Raw genomic sequence first — 20,681 nt, 5'->3', positions numbered from 1 at the left:
CAGAGATGGCCTTAGATCTCAAACTATGAACAGGAGAATATCATCCTGGGAACAACCACTAAGAGATTACTTACCCCTAGATGCTACCCCAAGTCCCAAGGCAGCATTGTTCACTAGAACTGTCTGTGCTGATGGAAACCTAAATCTGTACATCTGATATAAGGAACCATTAGTCATATCTGGCTGCTGAACACTTGAAATGGTGTTCAAATGGTGGCTGGTGTAACCGAGAAAATCAGTTTTTAATCTTACTTAATTTTAACAGTCACATGTGGCTAGTGGCTCCCATTTTGGGCAGAGCAGTTCTAAGCGTACCAAGTCTCAGATATATATCAAAATCTTTTTCTACATTGTTTTATCTTAAAAATGGCAATTGATAACATTGCCAATAAATCCATAGCATGCTGAGTTGATTTCTTCAAACTACCTTTACTTTCCCCATTAATTCCTCAAGGGTAGGGATTAATCACCTATTCAATTATATCCTAACCACCTCAAGTCTACTACATCACAATGGAGTCCCTCATTGAATGAAGCAGTCAAAGCCAGTCACCTTCCTCAAAGTTTCACTTAGCTATGATAGACTATAGCCTATCCCCAAGCCAACTCACTCATCCAAAATGTGGGGTTTCATCAATTAGAGATTGTAATGACAGTAGTACCTACCCCTCAATGTTATTGTGAGGCTTCAATGTAAGAAGAGTATTTAGTTCAGTGCTTGGGATATGGTAAGTTTCCAGTGAGTGGCAGCCATTACTATTATCCCCAACCTTGTTGCCAGGCGCCCTCCATAATATAGGATTCCTTTTCAAGACCCATGCCTCGTACTCCAAATCTCTTTCAAGGGTATTTAAATGCATGGTAGAGTATTAGTATTAGGAGTGTTGTCTTCAGAACAAGGAGATGTTGGACTGAATTGGGTTCCTTTAATTGTGTGCTCTCATTCGGCTCTTATCATAATGATGATCCCTTGCATTGTTATTGTCTGTCTTACATCTGCCTCCTCACCACAAAGGAGAAAGACTGTTTGTCTTGTTAACTTCTGTATTCTCAGTGTCAAATCTATACTAGGTATTTCATACGTCTTGAATGGTAGATTGAGGGTAAGTGGGTAGATGAGCAAGAATAAAGGAGCTTTGTAAAACCTAGTAGGGGAATAAAAATTGTACCAAGAACCCTAAGATCTAGTCAGCAACTCACTGTCGGTCCAAGGAAAAGCCATGATTATGGCTTCTCCATTCTATATAGTGAGAAAGGTTGATCTGGATTATGGTTTTTAAACCTCAGCACTATTGACATTTGGGGCCACATAGTTCTTTGCTGTGGAAGCTGTCCTGTATATTGTCCTGTGCAGCATCTGTGGTTTTGACCCACGAGATGCCACTAGCTCCTCCTTCCAGTTGCAACAACCAAAAAAGTCTCCAGATATTGTCAAGTATCCACTGGGGAGTGGGGGCAAAATCGTTCCTAGTTGAAAGCCACTGATTTAGATCATATCTGAGGTCCCCTCCAACACTGATAGTCTAAGATTCTACTTGGGACAATGTATTTCTGAGATTGTGAATTTTCTGGCATTTCACAGATCATTATAGAATTATAAGAATGTTTCCAGCTACTCATGCAAATCACTGTGGCCTGATTATCAATTTAATATTTGGATCACTGGGCCATTAAAATGCTGATTTGAAATTCAATTTTCTATTTTTAAAAATGATCACTTTGTGAATTATATCTGTTATGCGGTTGATTTTATTTAAATGGATTGTATAATTTCACCCACTCTGTGTTCATGAATAATGCTTTATGCTTGAATGTCAAAATGCCTGCTAATGACCCTAATAATCATAGCTCATGTCTGTAGAATCCATACAGTCATTGATGGGATGGCTATATATTTTTTTTAATCTTCTACTGTTTTTCCCCTTTAATTTGTGCTCATTAAGATACACAGATAGCCTGGCCTTGGCCCCTCCTGCCTTCTGCATGTTTACTTACTTCCCTCCAGTTTATTAAAGTTACTCTGGAAGCAACATAGAGACATGCACTTATTTTCTGGAACAGTGTGTTCATGCATTTTGTTGTATGGAGAAGATATACCGACTTTGAAGGTGTATATTTTACTGCACAGAACCTGTATGCATGAAGATTCGATAAATATGCTGCTATTTTAATGACTATGGAATTGGAATCACACATCAGAGGTAGAGTGGTGGTGGCCTGATGGGACTTTCAAGCCCCTTCTTTGAAATACTATCTTAGTAAGGAGGTCAGGGATTCCAAGAAATGCAGGGTGGCCTTTGGGTTTCGTAGGTCCTATTGACATGAAATCAACATTTCCTTTAAGATTAGAGTACTTATTACATTCCAGGCAGTGTCCCAAGCACTACCTGCTTCTATCTTATTAATTCTCCTAACCCTATCAGATGGTTACTGCCATTACCACCATTTTACTACCAAGAAAAGAGAGTCTTCCTAGAGAGGTGTTAAGTCACAGAGCATTATGTCACTGAAACAGGGTTTGAATTTGGCTCTCTATATTTCTGAAATCTTCAAAATTCTCCATTGCCTATATTGCTTCTACATTTAGGATAAAATAGAAATCACTTACTTTTTCCACTCAAAAGAAGCATTCTTTAGCATCAAACTAAAAGATGTTTCAACATATATTCATTATTAAAGCATGTTAAGTTTTTTTGAATTTCAAAATGCTGATAAATGGGAAACAGTTAGAAAATAACTTACTTTTAATGATTTCTTTGGGCACAGGATTTTAATCCATAGATTTTTTATTGTAGCTTACTATTTGCAGCTTCGAGTATGAGTTCCTTCCCTTAAAAGTAAGCTTTGTTTTATTTAGTGAGAAAACAGAATTTTGCCAAAACACAGTGACTTTGGAGCATGGTGATTATGTATTTTTAAATTTCAGTAGGTTCATGGTAGCTTAGAAGTAAGGTTTTCTATATGAAATCATCTCTTCATCACACGGCACCAAATCAATTAACATTTTTTAAGAGAATTGAAATGGTCTTGAGGTAAGTTTATTTTTGCTGTTGTAGACTTTGGAAGAAATAAATGCAAATGGGAAAATCAGTTGAAATCAGATCATCAATATATTCCCTTTTGTGTCTTTTGCCTCATAAAGATGAGGTTAGGAAAAAAGGGTAAAAACTTTCTTAATAAAAAAATATCATGATATGATTTCTTAAAAAAAATAGTGTCAAGGCATAAAACCAATGTAAATGGCCTAGAATATCAGACTCATAGTCCAGGACCCACAATTTGACAGTAGCCACATGGATATCAAGAAGTCATCAGATCCGTAGAGAAGTGTCCCATCATTTAAATTTCCTACAGTTATATTCTGAAAAGATTAATATGTTTAAAGTATGCACGTTGCACATTCTATAGAAACACAAATGACCCTAGCATTCAAGATTATCTTGGAACTGTCCAGATCCCCAGAACCATGCCCCATTTTTCATATGCATAATTATTAGGCTACACATGCAAATTTTAATTCCACAAAAATGGCCATTCTAAATAATGGTTTCTGTAAAGCAAACAAAGGATGCTTAATCCATGCTGCTATAGTCATTTGTTGATTTTTTTTTAATCCACAATTTGCAACAAAATGTGTTTTTTTATATTTCTTGTTGGAGAAAACACGATTTTATTAAAAGGGGACTTTTTCTCTAAAATGAAGGCATTACAGCAGATTTAAATTCATGCATTACTATTTTGGCAATTTAATGAGCATCCAATTTGGGGACATTATTGGCTTAAAGAAATAAATCATGAACATTTCATTTCACACTAGCATTGAAGATTTCAAATTCATTTTCTCAGCACAATGATGTGTTTAAATGAATTCTTCTATTGACTGAATTTTGATCACACTATTGGGTATTTGAGATAGAAATGTGCGGACGGATGTCAGGAGTCATCGCATCTAGGCCTAGCTCCGCCACCAACAAGAAATGAGACCTCAGGCAAGACTCGTTTAGAATTTGGATATTTAGTTTCTTCTCAGTCAGGGAGTGTCTAACTGCAGTGTGCCTGAGCTGACTAGGTGATTTTGTTCACAGCGTTGAGTGAGGCCCCAACCCCACCCCTCACATTCAGATTCAGTAGGTCTGTCATGGGGTCCAGAGCTCTTTTTTGATAATAAGCTCTGGATGGTTCTGGCTCAGGTGTCCAGTGACCCCATGAGGGAACTACCATTGTGGATAATGCCACAAGTTCCATCAAGCTGAAGCTTCTTTGATCACATTGTGGACTATAGTATTTGGCTTTTTTGTTTTTTTTTCAGTAAAGCAAAAACACCCCTCAGTTATGTCATCATTAAAATGAACTTAAGCTGGAATCTTATGTCTAGTTGGTTGAGCTACTTGTTGAAAAGAAGGGAAGAAAAGGTGGGGGCCACCAGGGGCCAGCAGGTTGTGGAACAGAAGTTCTTAACCTGAAATGTTTGAGACTTGGTCCATGAAGAGATGTTAGCGTGTGTGTGTGTGTGTGTGTGTGTGCGCGCGCGCGCACGCGCGTGCATGTGTGTATGCGTACGTGCACATGCATGCATGTTCTGGAGAGAGAAGGATCACAAGTTGTATAGATTCCCCAAGGAGATGTTGACTCAGAATGAATAGAAATATCTGTATGTCTTGTATGATGGCTTGAATCACAGGCTTTGGGTATAGAAACCCTGATTTAGTGCCCATCCGTTCTATTTATTTGTTGGAAACTTGAGCTGAATTACCCTCCCAATGTACCATACCAACCTCACAGGGTTGTTTTGGTACTATACAAAAACAGGAAAAATATATGTTGCCTGGTACTTAGTAATTGCTCAATAAATATTAGATATGCCCAAATTAATATTTTATGGAGGCCCTTAAACTGAGCAAAAGCGATTTACATATGATGCATTGAGAAGGAAGTAATGACTGACTAATATCCTCCCTTCTCCTGCTAGTCACCCCTTATGCCACCTTATAGCCTCTTTCTCCTGACCTGGATCTTTTGCTAAAGAATGGCAAATAAAGATGGCTTTGTCCTGACACCTCTGATCTGCCACTGAAGCCATAAACAGTATATTGTTGAGGCTGCAAGAGAAACTAAAAATTTTACATGCTAAGTTTAGACCCTAGGTCTTCTCTCTGCCATGGGTTTGCTGTCATCTGCTGGGAAAATAAGTCATCTTTTGAACCTCTCTGGGATGTTTCTGCGAGTTGCATTTAATGGTACTGTCTGCTTACTTTATGATCTCTACCTGAAAGGTGAAGAAGATCATGACTGCTACTAATCTCTATGCTTTGTCAGTTAAAGTCTGAGGTCTTATAACACTCAGTCCTGCCACACTGTGATCAAAAGGATTCCATTTAAGAATTTATACTAGAGACGCTAATTGAGATAACTAACATTTGTACAGCTCTTTGAAATTTACAAAATACTTTACTTATGTTTTCCTATTTAATCCTCACATAGCACTAAAAAAGTTAGTGGCATTAATGGTAACAAGCAGAAACCAGTTTCAGAGAGTGTTAAATACACAAAATTATAAAGTAAAATAAGACCGACTTCCTCTAGTTGTAAGGAAAAATATGTCTCTTTACTTTGTGATATTTTTTCATATATTTAAAGGCATTTGCATTTTCAGTTTTCTGAATTTTCTGCTTTTAGTTTTCCCTCTTGTTTGAGTTTTCCAGTATTACTGGCCAATTGTGGCAGTTTTCTGCATGCAGTCTCTGACCTGCAATGTCCACATGATTAAAATTAACTTGGATTTTTCAGATAATGTTCCCTTTAAACAAAAATTAAAAACAGAACTTCTATCTTAACTGAGCAGGAAGAAACATTTAAGGAAACTTCTCATCTCATTTGTATTTCAGCCTTAAAAAGGAAAAGAGATATAATGAAAATTTTCATTCATTTAAGTTGGAAGTGCTTTATTTGAGATAAATAAAAAGGGTTTTAAGTATCGTTGCTATTAGTCAAACATAGCAGCTTTTGGCTATTGTCTGAAGAGCTCTCATCTGCTGAGTTGCAGACCTGTGACCTCTAGATAAAGTTTCAAAATGCAGAAAATATTTATCTTCTTGCTATGACCTTCCATGCACAAGACATGAGCCATGGATTTGTTTCCTAGGGAACTAGTGACTGAGGAAGATCTATAATTAAATCTGTGAGTTATATGCTACACATGGGAATTGGGTACACACCAGTCTTTTAGAAAAATCCAGTAATATTACTATAGCTTCAACTGGTGGAATTAAACTCAACTTTTCTGAAGATGTTTTTAGCAGCACCATTTAGAATCTGAAATTAGAAAGCTCTGTGTTTCTTTCAAAAGTCAGTTTGTATTCAGGGTGGCTCCCATTTCATTTTGGTCCCAGTGTTCCTCCCTTATAGGTCAGCACTTGTCACTGCTGTCCAAGGGGGAACCTAGTATAGGAGGCTTGGACATGTTATAAATCAACTGTCTGATCTTAGAGCCTCACAATATCAGAACTAGAAGGAATCGAAACCACTGGTTGTCAAAAGTTTTCTGAGCTTCAATATCTGTTCTTCAAATAAAGTTCTATCCAAAGATCCAGTAGGTAAAGCAGGTGCGGGTGAATTGTTTTGAGCTGGAAATTAGGGAGGAAGAAGCTTGCAGTCAGAGCCAAATCCTGATTGGCCTTTCAGCCACCTTCCCAACCCAGAAGGTCAGGAGTAGGACATCCTTAAGGAGAAGATGTTGGCCCTCTCACTGGTCAGCCACCCCACAGCCAGAAAAATGGTCAGAAAAATGAACAGTTGTTTCCAAACCTGGCTCAAATATCTGCTCACGTTAAATTTTCCTGTCTGAAAGCTCATGAGAGTCCAGCTTTCACTACAGTGCTTTTATTTCTCATCTGTTGAATCCCATAATAGGCCTTTTATTTTAATTATTAAAAAGTAAAACTGTTGACTTCTTTTCTTTCAATTGTATTGTGCTCCCTGTATCATCCCACAACGAAAAGAAGGATGCTATAAAAGGAAAGGCAGGACTAAGAGAGAAGAGCTATCGATAGATATCAAGGCTTAAATGTAAACGAAAGAACAGAGTAGATGTTGGTGATTATGGTAATAATACTTGCCATGTATAAATCTATTTCATACTATACATATGTTAACTTATTTAGTGTCTATGATGTCTAAGCTCTTTATGTGTGTGTGTATTTTACATATTTATATATGTATTTAGATAAGTTGTGTGTGATACGTATATATGTATGTATGTATGTATATACGTATGTATGTATGTATCTATCTATCTACCTATCGCTCTATCAATCTATTGCTTCCCAATAAACTTATGAAGTAGATACTATTATAATCTCCATTTTACAGATAAAAATACTGAGGCACAGAATCCTAAAAATTCTGCAGCTGCAGAGCTGAGCTTTATATTCAATCAGCCTGGCTCCTGAGTTTGTACTCTTTGCTAGGCTGCACCGACTCCTTTTTCTTGGACTACAAACTATGCGACCTTGAGCAAATCACTAAGCATCTATCAAATTCTTCATGGCCAGATGAAATAAAAATAACAGTACTTCAGGCTTTCTCAGTGAATAAAAGGATCAAATATAAAACACCTAACTCATTGCCTAGTACATAGTAATTTCTCAATAAGTTGCAGTGTTCCCATAGAAATCATCAGCCATGTGCCCAAGCAGAGCTTTTTAAAAAATTCTGAACTAAATTAAAGTGAAAGACTTTAAAACCAATCTGTCAAATTTGATGCTAGAAACTATATTTTCTCTGAGAATTTTAAATTCTACGAAGTTATTTAATTTCTTTCAGTAGCAAATTATGATTTTTCGTGCTTGAACAATATCACTTCAGCTAAGGAATATTCCCAAATACAGTACACTCCCATTCGTGTCCTTTAAAATGTTTAGTTAAATCTATTTCTACCAGTTATATGTTGACCCAGCCTATTTCTGGAAATGTTTTGTAGTTATCATAACAAGAACAGAAATAATCAATAAAATAAGCAGGCACAGTTGTTTGGTTATCACCAGGAACAGATCAAAAAATGGCAACGACTCAGAACAGCCTATTTCTCATTTCTCCCCATCACTGATTCATGCCTTTGACACACTTGTCACTGATTCCCTTCCATTCACCTTGAGAGTCTCTCCCTGTTACCCAATGGAATATGTCTGGAGACCAATTATCATCTCCTTTTGTTCCTGCACTGTCTCGTGGAAGAAAAAAATTACACCTTAGAGATTTTTAAAAATAAAATAGCATTTAGTCATAGCTCTTTTAAGATTGTATTGTCTTATTTTAAAAGGCATTTTAGTTGTTGGACTTCTCAAGACAGCCTTGTGATCTGCCTCTGGTGTTTCAGGTTCTCTTGTTTTGTTTTTGTTTTGTCGTTGTTGTTGTCATGATTGTTTTGTATTATTTTTTGTTGAGTGCCATTTAGGAGTTAAGTGGCTAATTTCTCCAGTCAGCAAAAATTTTTGTTGTAGTTCAAGTCTTAGTTTATTAAAAAAAAAGATCCACAGTACATCCATAGGAGAAAAAAATTGGGAAAATATTGATCATATGCATGGCTCTTACGAACACATGTAGTCAATACCATGTGTACATAAGCACAATTTCCCAAGCATATTCATGGGGCAAGTGAATGAAATGTGCCTTCAGGTTTATGCATCCACTGGGAGCCTAACTCTGCTTGCTATTTGCTCACTGCTCTCCTGTGCGATCAGTATGGACCTAGATTTTGTCAGAGGCTCAAATAGATCCACTCACATTAAGGTAGGCTTCACCTATACCAATGTGTCCATTATGACCAAGTTTTTGCCTTACATAGTTGTAGCTAGACAAGCACATCTGAGTCATATATGCTCCCATAAAGTCTTCAAGTTTTCACTTTTGGAAAAAGTTTTATTTTAAAATATCTTGTCTCCAAGAGGCCCCATTTACATCTAAATGCCTTTCCCAGAAAGGCTAACAATAGTGGTTCTCAATCCTACAGCACATTAGAATGACCCAAATTACAGAAGAATCCTGGCTCCCAAACCCCATACCAGCTCTAGTAAGCCCAATTCTCTGTCGTAGCTTGTACATTTATTTTTTTTAATCTGCCTGCAGCTCTGTTGAATACCATAGTATATAGTCAGAGTTGAGAACCACAGGGTTAAGACTTACAAAAAGTTAGATTTCTGGGTGCTAAAGTTGTATCAGATGAACTCATGGAAAACTAGGACAATGGAAAGGTTGACCTTGAAAGAAAGGGACAACTGGAGGATGAGCTTCGATGGGGGACCATGAGCTAGAGGATGAAATGCTATCCACTGAAGCAGGCGGATGGTGGTCCAAGTGAAGGAGAAGGACAAATGAAGAGATGGAGATTTTAAACAAAAATCATAACCTACTATTTCATAAGCAATTTTATGTCATCCTCACAACAGTCATTTCAGGGAGGGACATTTGTATCACCCAAGCACCTTCATGAAACTGGTATTTATACAGTTCTTGTTGAATCCCCTCATATACCAGCTTTTCTAGGTTTCACACCCCCTTTCTCAGTGATGAAACCATGGCTTTTGGCAAAGCTAGCCATTCCAATCTGCATGCTGTGATTCTATACTTTGTTGTACTGTCCGGATATAGCTTGGCCTGAAGCCTCGAGGCCTTTAGGGTGTGCTGGCAGGGGAAATCTCGGACAGAATCCTCTTTGTTTGGACAGGTTTCTGCAACCCAGGAGAAATAATCTGCAACCAGGAGTTCCAGAGTGACTCGGGGAGTTAAGTGGCTAATTTCTCCAGTCAGCAAAAATGTATTGATCTCTGGCTACGTGATGAGGATTGCTGCCGGTTCTATGGATACAGCAGTGAAGAGAACAGACCAATCCTGCCCGCTTAGAGTCAACCTTTGAGAAAGGGAAGGCAGCAAATCAAAAGTTATAAAATAAGGCTGTGATAAGTCCAGGCTCATGAAGAGGCCCTGAAGGATGAGATGCAAAAAAAAAAAAGTCAATAAAGATCATGAGAAAATATGGGGAAACAAGGGCTGGAGATTGGGGGCAGCTTGCAGTTTTAAATAGTGCTTTCAGGAAGGAACCTCAGTAAGACAACCTGAGGAAGGGGCATGTAGGAATTCATCTGCTGGGAGAGGGTTGGTGAGCATGCTAGGTTGAGAGAACTAGGAGACCAAAAGCCTGAGGCAGGAGTATGTCTGGAACATTCTGGAAATGCCAAGGAGGCCAATGCGGCTGCAGCAGAGAGAACAAAGGGATATAAGATAAGGGCAGAGGTGTGGCCAGATCATGGAAGGCCTTATAGGTCACTTGAAGGACTTTGGCTTTTATTCTAATTGAGAGAGAAAGCCATTTCATGGGAGGGTTTTGGTGGAAGAGAAGCACCATCCTGTGTACGTCCTTATAGAACCGCTCTGGCTGGTGTCTGAAGAATATACCGTAGGGGGAGAGAGAGAGAGAGAGAGGAGGTGGGAAACCATGGAGCAGTTGAGTCATTCACATTCTAGAAGTGATGGGGGCTTGGCCTAGAGCCATGGTGGTAGAAGGAGAGAGGAGTGATCATGATGGGATTCTGGATATGTTTGGAAAAGGTTCTGAAATGATCATTGCAGCTGTGTAATCGAGTGCCATGCTTGCATGCCAGGCTGTGTGCCTCTGTGAATTTTCCTACCTTGTTTACTAGTCCTTACTACAGTTTTGCAAGGAAGCCAGCATTATCTCCATCTCCCAGATGAGGAAACTAAAGCTCGGAGAGAGTCAGTGACTTGCTTAAAGCCCCATGTCAGGCTCTGGCTATGGGTTTGACTCTCAACCTTGTCTTTTTCCTACTATAACAATCTGTCTCCACTCCAAAGCCTGCAGAAAATTTAAGACTTTTGGAATTTCTTATTGCATCAGCATGAATATTATTAAATTTCTCATAAACTTGAATTTTGTCTATTTAAAAAGACCATGAATCTTTCTTTTTAGAAATCGAGGTGGTTAAGATTAATGGCCAACCATAAAACTTTATAAGTCATTATTATGGTTTACTGTGCCTTCTTCAGCTTATTCACATCCTACCTTTTTTCTTTCCCATGTTAGTCATAATGGATTTGCCCATTTGCTGACCAAGAGCTTGGAGCGGGGAAAAGTTGGAGCAAGGTGAAGCTGTATTTTTAACTTCTACTCTAATGAAGGGACGGATCTCAGTAATAGAAGTTCATTGACATTTACTTATCTTGCATTAGTAATACAGCATGGTGCATTTTCCATTTTCATTAGCTGTGTTTGATAGACTCTTTAGAAAGAAACTCAATTCCCTATTTCAATATTTAATTCTTTTTTCTTTGTGGATAAAACATAAAACTTTTATTTTTGTTTCTGTGTGTGGCTCCCATTCTAATTTGGACCCCCCTTCTGACTTTAGGGCTCTGTGGATTCCTCCCTCCTACGTCCTTCAGCATCTCAGATGCCCAGATGCAAGCCCATCCCTTGCAAAATCACTCTTTTTGAACAGGATTGCTTTGCACCCCACTTCCCTGAGATTTCCCAAAGTCTTATCTCTAAGTTTTAACCTCCCTCTGCATCCTACCTCTTAATCCTGTTCTCGACCTCTAGTTAGTTCTTTTTCTGATTGCCCCAGTGTTACCAAACCAAAGAGGAAGTAACTATAGTAGCTGGAAAAAGATTCTGTTATCAGGATTTGGTGGTTGTATTGACAGAAACACATTCGAAAAGCTGAAGTAAAAGGGTATTTGTTGACTCCCGTAACCAGGAAATCCAAGGGTGCATCTAGCTTCAGAACAGCTGGATCCCAGATCCAAAGAATTTTTCTTTCTGCTTCCCGTGTGCATGTTGATCTCTTCTCTCCTTCTCTACATAGACTTTCTCTAAACAACACAAACAGCCTTCTTCTAGCATCATCCTCAAAGGCAAGAAGGCCTTCCTCCCAGCTCTAGCAGAAAATCCCTGGAGAAAATACAGTTTGGTCCAACTTTGGGCAAATGCCCATTGCTTAAGCCATCTCTGTCTGAGGCAAGAAAAATGGGGTTGGTTTGGTCAAAAGTACATCCCTGTGTGGTAGGAGTGGAGGGATGTCATGACAGGATGATTGCGGCACTAGCTGATTATCATCGTGCAGGTGGGAATGCTGATGCCAAAAGGGAATGGATAGCCTGCTAGCTAAAGAAGTCTATAGCTACCATCCTGTATTTATACCAAAGTCAAATTGCATATACAGCTCTAGAATTTCACTTAAAGGGAACTCAAGATTGAGGATAGACTCCAGCCATTCTTTTAAATTTTCATTCAATTTAGCAAGCATGTTTTGAGAACCTATCATATATCCCCATACTATACTAGGTACATATAGATGATAAAATGATGAATAGCACATTGACTCTGCCTCAAGGAGACCGTTCATTAGGAGGGGGTCTTTATAGATTATAGGGATTGATCAATTGCATGCTTCCCTCTGATGTTATCTAAAACAAAGGAGAAATAGCCCCAAGTGTTAATACCCTGTCTCTTGAATTGAGTTATTTTTCCAAGGCAATAAAATTTGAAGATTGCAATTAGTTAACCATTATGAAGACAAATCTTCAAATATTTCTCTCACTGTGATGACATTTAAAATGCTTCCCGCTCTACCAAACAGTCAATTGGATTTGTTTTTTTTTTTTTTTCCCCATCTTCTCATAATGGCTGATTGCTAAGCAATTGATTGAATCCTCTTTTGTTACTACAGAATTACTAAGCTGGCCAAAACAACTGCCCTGGCCATTTCTCAGTCTGCTCATTTTGGTCATCCTAAATGGTAGGTTTGGGGTAGAAATATTCTTATTTGGTTAATCACTTTGCAAATTATCAATCCGATTGCTTAATGTAGTGATTCAGAGCAAAGGCTCAATGGGCACAAAGGCTTAAATGACTGACCCTCAGGGAAAGTTTCTTAACCCTAAGCCTGAGGGTTTTTTTGCCTGTAGTATAGAGATAAGCATCTACTTCCTATGGTTTTGGGTCATATAAAATAATACATAAGTGTTTAGCACCACTGGGACATAAGTCTGTAATAAGTCACAAGTATTTTTATTTTGTCTAGGTTGCTGCGGATGTTCTGTGGTTAATTGCGTGGACATAAAGGGAGCTTGAAATGTGTGACTGAGTGCTATTTGCGTAGTATGTTACCCAAACCTGCCCCAAGGCTATGAATTCTGGGAGTTCAGGGGATTTTAATCTCTGGGTGGCTCGAAATGTGTACACAAGTGCACTATTGCCCCAAGTGCAACTTGTGGGAAGACGTATACTTTGTCAAAATTCTTAACTGCTCTGAGCCTCAGCTTCTCAATTCTGTAAATGGGATAATAAAGCCACCTATCTTTTAGAGTGTATTTAATGACAAAAAAAGACCAAAAAAAGCATATAGGATTTACGTGACGATAAAAGGATGGTAAACACACCTGAAGCACTGAGCCACACACCAGTCAGCACTGACTCCTTAGTCGCTGTTGTGTTATTTACAGCACCTGGCACAGTTTCTGGCTCCGAGTAATGGCCCAGGTGAGAACCCTTTCTCTTGCTCTTAAATCCTTGAAAATATAGGCATACCTCGTTTTGTTGTGCTTCATTTTATTGTGCTGCGCAGGTGTTTCTTTTTTTTACAAATTGAAGGCAAGACCCTCCACTGGCTAAAAGATACCGTCTTGCCTGATCACGATACTTGCTTTTGCGTGATTCTTGCTTTATTGTGGTGGTGTGGAGCCCACAGGGTCTCCGAGGTATGCCTGTACTTAATACATGCAAGAGCAGCTGCTTCTTTTGTGTGCAGTGTTCCCCCTTCAACAGGTAACTGCTGGGTGTCGATTAGATGTGGGGACTGGGTTGTAGGTTCATCTCAGTGGAGAATATGGGGAAAATGGAGAATACGGGGTCTTTTTTTTTTTTTTTTGAGCTGTTCAGGTTGTGGGCTTTGGAAGAATTGCCCGAAATGATACCAGTGCTTTTTCAACATATCTGGCTGTTATCACCAAATGAAATCTTGTTTACGGTGCTTTGCGTGATTCCCAACCCTCCTCCCATATAAAAAGGACATCATGGTCTAAGAAAAGTAATTTCCTCAGAGCTGTAGCCAAAGAAGTGATGTAAAAGAGGGCCCTAGCAGGACCAGAGGTTCCGTGGTTAATTGCGTGGACATAGATTTGGCACCTCTATGTCGCTGCCTCTAAAAGGGAGTTTGAAATGTGTGACTGAGTGGTATTTGCGTGGTATGTTACCCAAGCCCTCCCCAAGGCTGTGCATTCTGGGAGGTTGAAGGGATTTTAATGGGTGGCTCGAAAGGTGTACACAAGTGCACTGTTGCCCCAAGTGCCCAGTAAGTGTGGACAGGATGGAAATTCTATTAAACACCGGAGGAAGCAATACATCTAAAAGATGAAGGTCTGATTTTTCTCTGCAGAGTTTAAATGGTACATATGTCTTCGCCTTATAAAAACACAGAAAACATTTCTCTTAAAGGATGGAACTATGTAAGGCATACCTTGTTTTATTGTGCTTTGCTTTATTGCACTTCACAGATGTTGCATTTTTTGCAAATTGAAGGCAGACCCGCCAACAGCAAAAATATTACGACTTTATTGCGGTCCTCTGAAACCAAACTCATAATATCTCCGAGGTATGCCTGCCTGTTCTTCGGCTTTGTAGTGGGAGATTTGGCCAGAATGGAGGCTTCCGTGGGGGTGAGGGCTGCAGGTGGAATCTGATGTCAGAGGGCACACACCTAGCTTCCTGACTCACCTGGTGAGTGCAAGTACTTCTGCCCTGATGGGAGCACTGCGAATTGGAGAATCGTCACATCCAGGGAAGTGTGGAAACTATGCTTGAGGAAAAGGTGGCAGGGTATCCATGATCATAGCTGTTTGAGCCATCCCAGGTTTCAGCTCCTTACCTGTATTGTCTCTAATGTGCAAAGCAAGCCTCTAGGTTGGCATTATCCCCATATTATAACGGAGGAGCTGAGTGTTAGATTGAGCAAGAACTTGAACCCCTAGCTCTGCATGTCAGCTGTGTGCTCTGAACCCTGCCTTCTGGGCACAGGATAGGGATCTTTTTTATTTCCCTCCTTTCCACTGGGCTGGGTGTTCTCTTCTTTTGGAGGAGGCTCTGATTCTCTGCAAGATGGAGGAATATAAGACAACTCCAGTGGAAGCAGGTGGGGTCTCCCTGGGCCCTTTCCCACAATCTCTGAATTTCATTCATTTGTACAAGAGTGAAGTTCAAATACAGAGAGCTTGAGGACTCCTCTCTTCATCATTTCATTGATTTATCACTGTATCTGCCCTTCTAACTTAAATCACTGTCTCTTTTTCTCTTTCTCTGCATCTTCACCAAGAAATGGTAGGAAAAAAACTCAGCTCAGCTTCAGAGCAGCCTAGCTTTGATTGACAGCTGTTGGAAAATTCGCTCCAGCTATTTAATGTTCCACTTTCTCCTTTGTGAAATGGGACTAAAAATGCCTCATCAGATTATGAAAATTAATAAAAATATAAGAAAAGCTCCTAGTAAGTTGCCTCTCCCAAAGCAAACACTTAACTAATACCACCTTCTCCCTCCTCATCCTTGCTTCCTCAGCTTGGGGAGGAAGTATCAAATATTTCCATTTGAAAAGCTGCCATTTATACAAGGGATTTTATTCTACATCCCAGTGTTTATAGTTTGAGTGATTTTCCACCTTATAATCCTCAAGGACACCTGATCCCAACATTTGAGAGTACGAAAACTGGTTTTACTGAATCATATAATATTTGTGTGGCCCACAGGTGGCCTCAGGCTTTCCTTTTTTCTGTCTGTAGCCCATTCTGGATACACCGAAGGACTTAAGTACACCAAAGGTCACCTCTGTACTGAGACCTGAGAAGGAGAACCTCAGCTTTTAGGACTCACATTGGGAGGATGATTATGCTTTCTGTTAGCCACGCAGATCCAACATGGTTTTAAAAGCAAATGACTGCATGGAATGAAAAACCACATTATTTTTCTGTCTCTCTATGGGAGCTCTACTTCACTAGAAAAAAAGGAGAAATCCCAATTAGGAAGGATAGAAACATAAATGGAACTCATTGATTATTCCACCAGGCAGATATTTGTCACCTCCCATTCAGGGCCATCTCTCGTAAGAGCCGTTTTTACAGCCAAAACAATAAGGAGATTGATTAGGCAGGTCAGTTTGTCCCTTTTCCTTTCTTAGGTAAAAACAAAATGACTTAACTAAACCTATTCTCTTTAAGATGAAAAGAGATTTTAAAAACATTTTAGTAGCAAATAGCTGTCCTAGAGTAGGTGAAGTAGAAATTGATTTTACTTACCTGCCTTCACTGGATAGTTGAGAGGATTACCTAAGAGCAGGTATGTGGCAACACCTGTGAAAAGTCATGCCAGGCGGGAATTATAGTCATCATCATTTGGGGAGGTATGGTTGCTACATTATTTTCCATTTTTACAATCTCCCTTTTCTGATGAGCATCTTTCCTACTTTGACGTTCAAATTCATAACAAAATGAAAATTTAAAACTAATGATAATATTTTCACATATAGGTAATTTGTGAAAGAATATCCAATTAGAAATAATTGTAAGAACATTCCTTTTCTTGATTAACCCCACTTCTGGTAATCTATTTCAAGGAAACAATCCAAAGTGCAGCAAATTTTCTTTCTTTTCTTTTCTTTTCTTTTTTTTTTGCAAGAAGATGTTCTTGATAGTTATTCACATTATTCATAATTGAAAGGGGCCAAATGTCTGTTATTATTGAAATGGTTGTTAAATGATAGTATATCTATTTTAAAATATTGGGTAGCCATTAACAAGGAGTTCATAATAATAAGGAAAATTCTCATGATATAACAAGTTTAAAAAATAATATAAAGATATGTTTATGCTTTAATGCAATTCTTATCAAAATCTCAGCAAGGTTTTCTTTAGGCACAAACTTATTCTCAAATTTATGTGGAAAGGCCCAGGACCCAGGATAGCTTAAGAATCTTGAAAAAGAAGCATAAAATGGGTGGAATCACTTTACGTGATGCTAAGACTATATGGCTATAGTAATCAAGACAATGTGGTACAGCAGAGGAAAACACACATAGATTAATGAAACAAAATAGAGAACCCAGAAATAGATCCCCACAAATATGCCCAGCCTATTCTTAATAAAGGTGCAGAAGCTATTCAGCTTTTGTCAAGGTGGTAGCTCCCTTGGCAAATGGTGTTGGAGCAATTGGACTTCCATAAAAAAAAAAAAAAAAGTGAACCACAACTTAAACTTCATGCCTTTTACAAAAGTTAACTCAAAATGGATCATGGATGTAAATGTAAAATGTAAAATTGAATCTTTTAGGAAAAAATAAAAATCTTAGGCATTTAGGGCTAGACAAAGAATTCTTAGACTTGACAAAAAGAGCATGATCTCTAAAAGACAATAAATTCAACCTTATCAAAATTTAAAACTTTCGGATTAGGAAAAGCCCTGTTAGGATGAAAAAGCAAGGTACAAATTCGGAAAACATATACAAACCACATATCTAACAAAGGATTAGTATGTAGAATATATGAAGAACTCTTGAAATTCAACAGCAGAAATCCCCAATCAACCTAATTAGAAAATGGGCAAAAGACATGAACAGCCATTTCACCAAAGAGGAGATACAGATGGCAAATCAGCACACGAAAAGATGTTCAACCTCATTAACCATGAGGAAAATGCAAATTAAAAACACAGCAAGCTATTAGTACACATCTATTAGAATGGTTTTTTTAAGAAAATAGTAACTGCAGCAAATGCTGGTAAGAATGTGGAAAATCGGATCACTCAGCCATTGCTGGTGGGAATGGAAAATGGAACAGACTCTCTGGAAATCAGTTTGGCAGTTTCTTATAAAATTAAACATGCAGGTACCATAGAACACAACAATTGCACTCCTGGACGTTTATACCAGAGAACTGAAAACTGTGTTTACACAGAAACCTGTAAACGCATGTTCGTAACATCTTTATTCATAATTGCCAGAAACTGAAAGCAACCCAGATGTCGTTCAATAGGTGAATGATTAAGGAAACTGTAGTACTGCTGTACCACGGAATACTGCTTAGCAATAAAAGGAATGAATTACTGATACACAACAGCAATCTCCAGGGAACTATGCTGAGTGAAAAAAGTCAATACCAAGGTTACATGCTTAATAATTTCATTTATATGGCATTTTCTCAATGACAAAATTATGGGAAGGGAGAACATATCAGTGGTTGCCAAGGGAGTGGGGGAGAGGTAACACGTGGAAGAGAAGAAGGGATGGCAACGGGGATCCTTGGAGTGATGGAACTGTTTAGTAGCTTCATAGTGGTGATGGATACAAAAATCTACACATGTGACAAAGTTGCAGAGAACTTAATATACACAGACATACACACAAATGAGTACAAATAAACTGGGGAATTCTGCATCAGATCGGTGGATTGCATCAATGTCAAGGTCCTGACTGCGGAATTATACTATAGTTTACAAAATGGTACCATTGGTGAAAGAGTATTTCTTGCAACAGTATGTGAATCTTCCAATTATCTCAAAATAAAAAATTTAATTGAGAATATATTTATACAGCCGTATGTATTTAAAAGACTAGGAGGGAGTCATTGATGTGTTTAAAATAGTTGTAACTATCAAGTGGGACATTGAACATTTTATTCTATTTTTGATTTGTTCTCCAGAGTTTTCCGAGTTTACATGTTAGTTTTGTAAAGGGGGAAAAAAAACTCTGATTTTTTATTTTAAAAAAAAGTTCAGTCTACAGCCATGCCACCCTGAACAAGCCCGATCTCGTCTGATCTTGGAAGCTAAGCAGGGTCGGGCCTGGTTAGTACTTGGATGGGAGACCACCTAGTTAGACCGAGTGCTGTAGGCATTAAAAAAAAAAGTTCATTGCCAAATATAGTAATTTACATTATTATTTATAGTTTACCCTAAAACGGTCTTCTTTTTCCTTCCCCCATACCCAAAGTGTAAAGATAGAGCAAGCAAAACACATGTACACATACGAAACACATATAGACACACAAAATTATGATCTGCTGAAGAATAAATAGTTGCGACTCAATGTTCAAAGCTTAATATCAACAATTTGCGGTTAAAGAAGTAACAAATAGTTGTTAGCTTTGACAGATGTTTGACCTGCCCCATGTCTGTGAAGCTAGGTTTCCCATTGTGGCTTCTATTTATGATTCACAGCCCATGTCTAGTGTAGAGATAAGCATTGCACTTTGATAGGTAATAAAAGAATAAAGACTTAGACAAAGAAAATGATGAGAAAGAGACTATTTGGCAGCATATATTACCCTCTCCACCCACCATATGGCCCCCATCCTTTATAGCAGACAATTCAAAGAACTCAGAACATATGATTGGTAGTAATGAAATAAATTCATAGTATGGGGAACAGAGCTCAGGAGCCTATAAAAGATTCAACTTCTGCTTCCCCCTAGGAGAGGTACCAACCAGTATTAATATTTTAGAAATACTAGAAGGTGGAAGAGGAGCCATTATTCATCACTAGCACCTTCATGGTACTAAAATTAAATAATGGATTTTTTTTTTTAAAGACAGAATTGCTAGAGTTGTGGAACTATAAAAAATATTCCTCTCTGAGGAATGTCGCATTTTTCGCTTTTATCTTTTCTTCTCCTCTTGAGAATATTTTGATTTACTTCTGTGATAAGCTTATAACAACTAAGGAACTTGGAGGTGGGATGAGCTAGGCCGGGAAGGAGGGCATTTACAGCAGCTGACAAATGAGCCTGGGTAAATTTGTTTGGCTTCAAGTCAGAAAGCACCAGGACTGTGCATGCATTTATTTTTCACTGTGTAGCAGGTATATCTGCAAGTATGGGCGAGGGCTTTAGGCCCTATAATAGTGAGCACCCGCTGTGCCGCATGGACGTGGGATCTGAGCATGCTCATCTGTTCAACAGGAGCCCTGCAAAGAAGACCCAGCTATCCCCTTCACAATCCATTCAGAGCCTTGAAACAACCAGCCCAGCTTCTTGAGGAGGTGTCTGGTGGAGTCATAAGTAACGGAGCATCTGGGACTTGGCATCAGACCAGCATCCAGAGTTCTGGATTGACTTGGCTGATCTCAGAGGTGTCCATGCCTGGCCCTGCCCCCAAACTAGCTGTGCAACCCAGTTGGACAAATGACTTCACCTTACTGAGTCTCACATTTCCCTTCTTGGAAATAGAAATAATAGTAAATATCTGGTAAAATGCACTTAAAGTTTCAGCACGGTACCTGACATTTATAGCACCTCAGTGAAAGCAATTATTACCTAGGATGCAACTTGAAAGTTTTTTAAGATCTTCTTAATTAAAAATGACTCTTCTTGATATTGATATGTCGTCGTGTTTAAAAATACTCAGATAAACGTTAGCATTCGTTGAGTGCCCACTGTGTGCCAGCCACAGGACTCCGTACTCACCAGGAGCTCGGGAGTTCAGTTCTATTATCCTCATTTAACTGAAGAGGGAACTGATATTTGTACAGGTGACAAGATTTGCTCAAGATCAAAAACCAAGGATATATTAGAGCCAGGGTACAAACCAACCTAGAAACTATTGTGTAAACCATTTCACTGCAGGGGCAGGAATG

General features: G+C 38.7%; 1 protein-coding gene and 1 pseudogene across 1 annotated transcript in view; both read left to right on the top strand.

Moving 5' to 3' along the window:
- CDH13 (cadherin 13) overlaps nucleotides 1-20,681 on the top strand; it is a 967,094-nt gene that overhangs the window by 469,068 nt on the left and 477,345 nt on the right. The window lies entirely within an intron of this gene.
- Nucleotides 18,826-18,944, top strand: LOC120623192 (uncharacterized; annotated as a pseudogene).

This window comes from Pteropus medius, unplaced genomic scaffold (genome assembly GCF_902729225.1).
Source record: "Pteropus medius unplaced genomic scaffold, Ma_sr-lr_union100, whole genome shotgun sequence".
Taxonomy (NCBI): domain Eukaryota; kingdom Metazoa; phylum Chordata; class Mammalia; order Chiroptera; family Pteropodidae; genus Pteropus; species Pteropus medius.
This window is presented reverse-complemented; position numbering and strand designations above follow the sequence as displayed.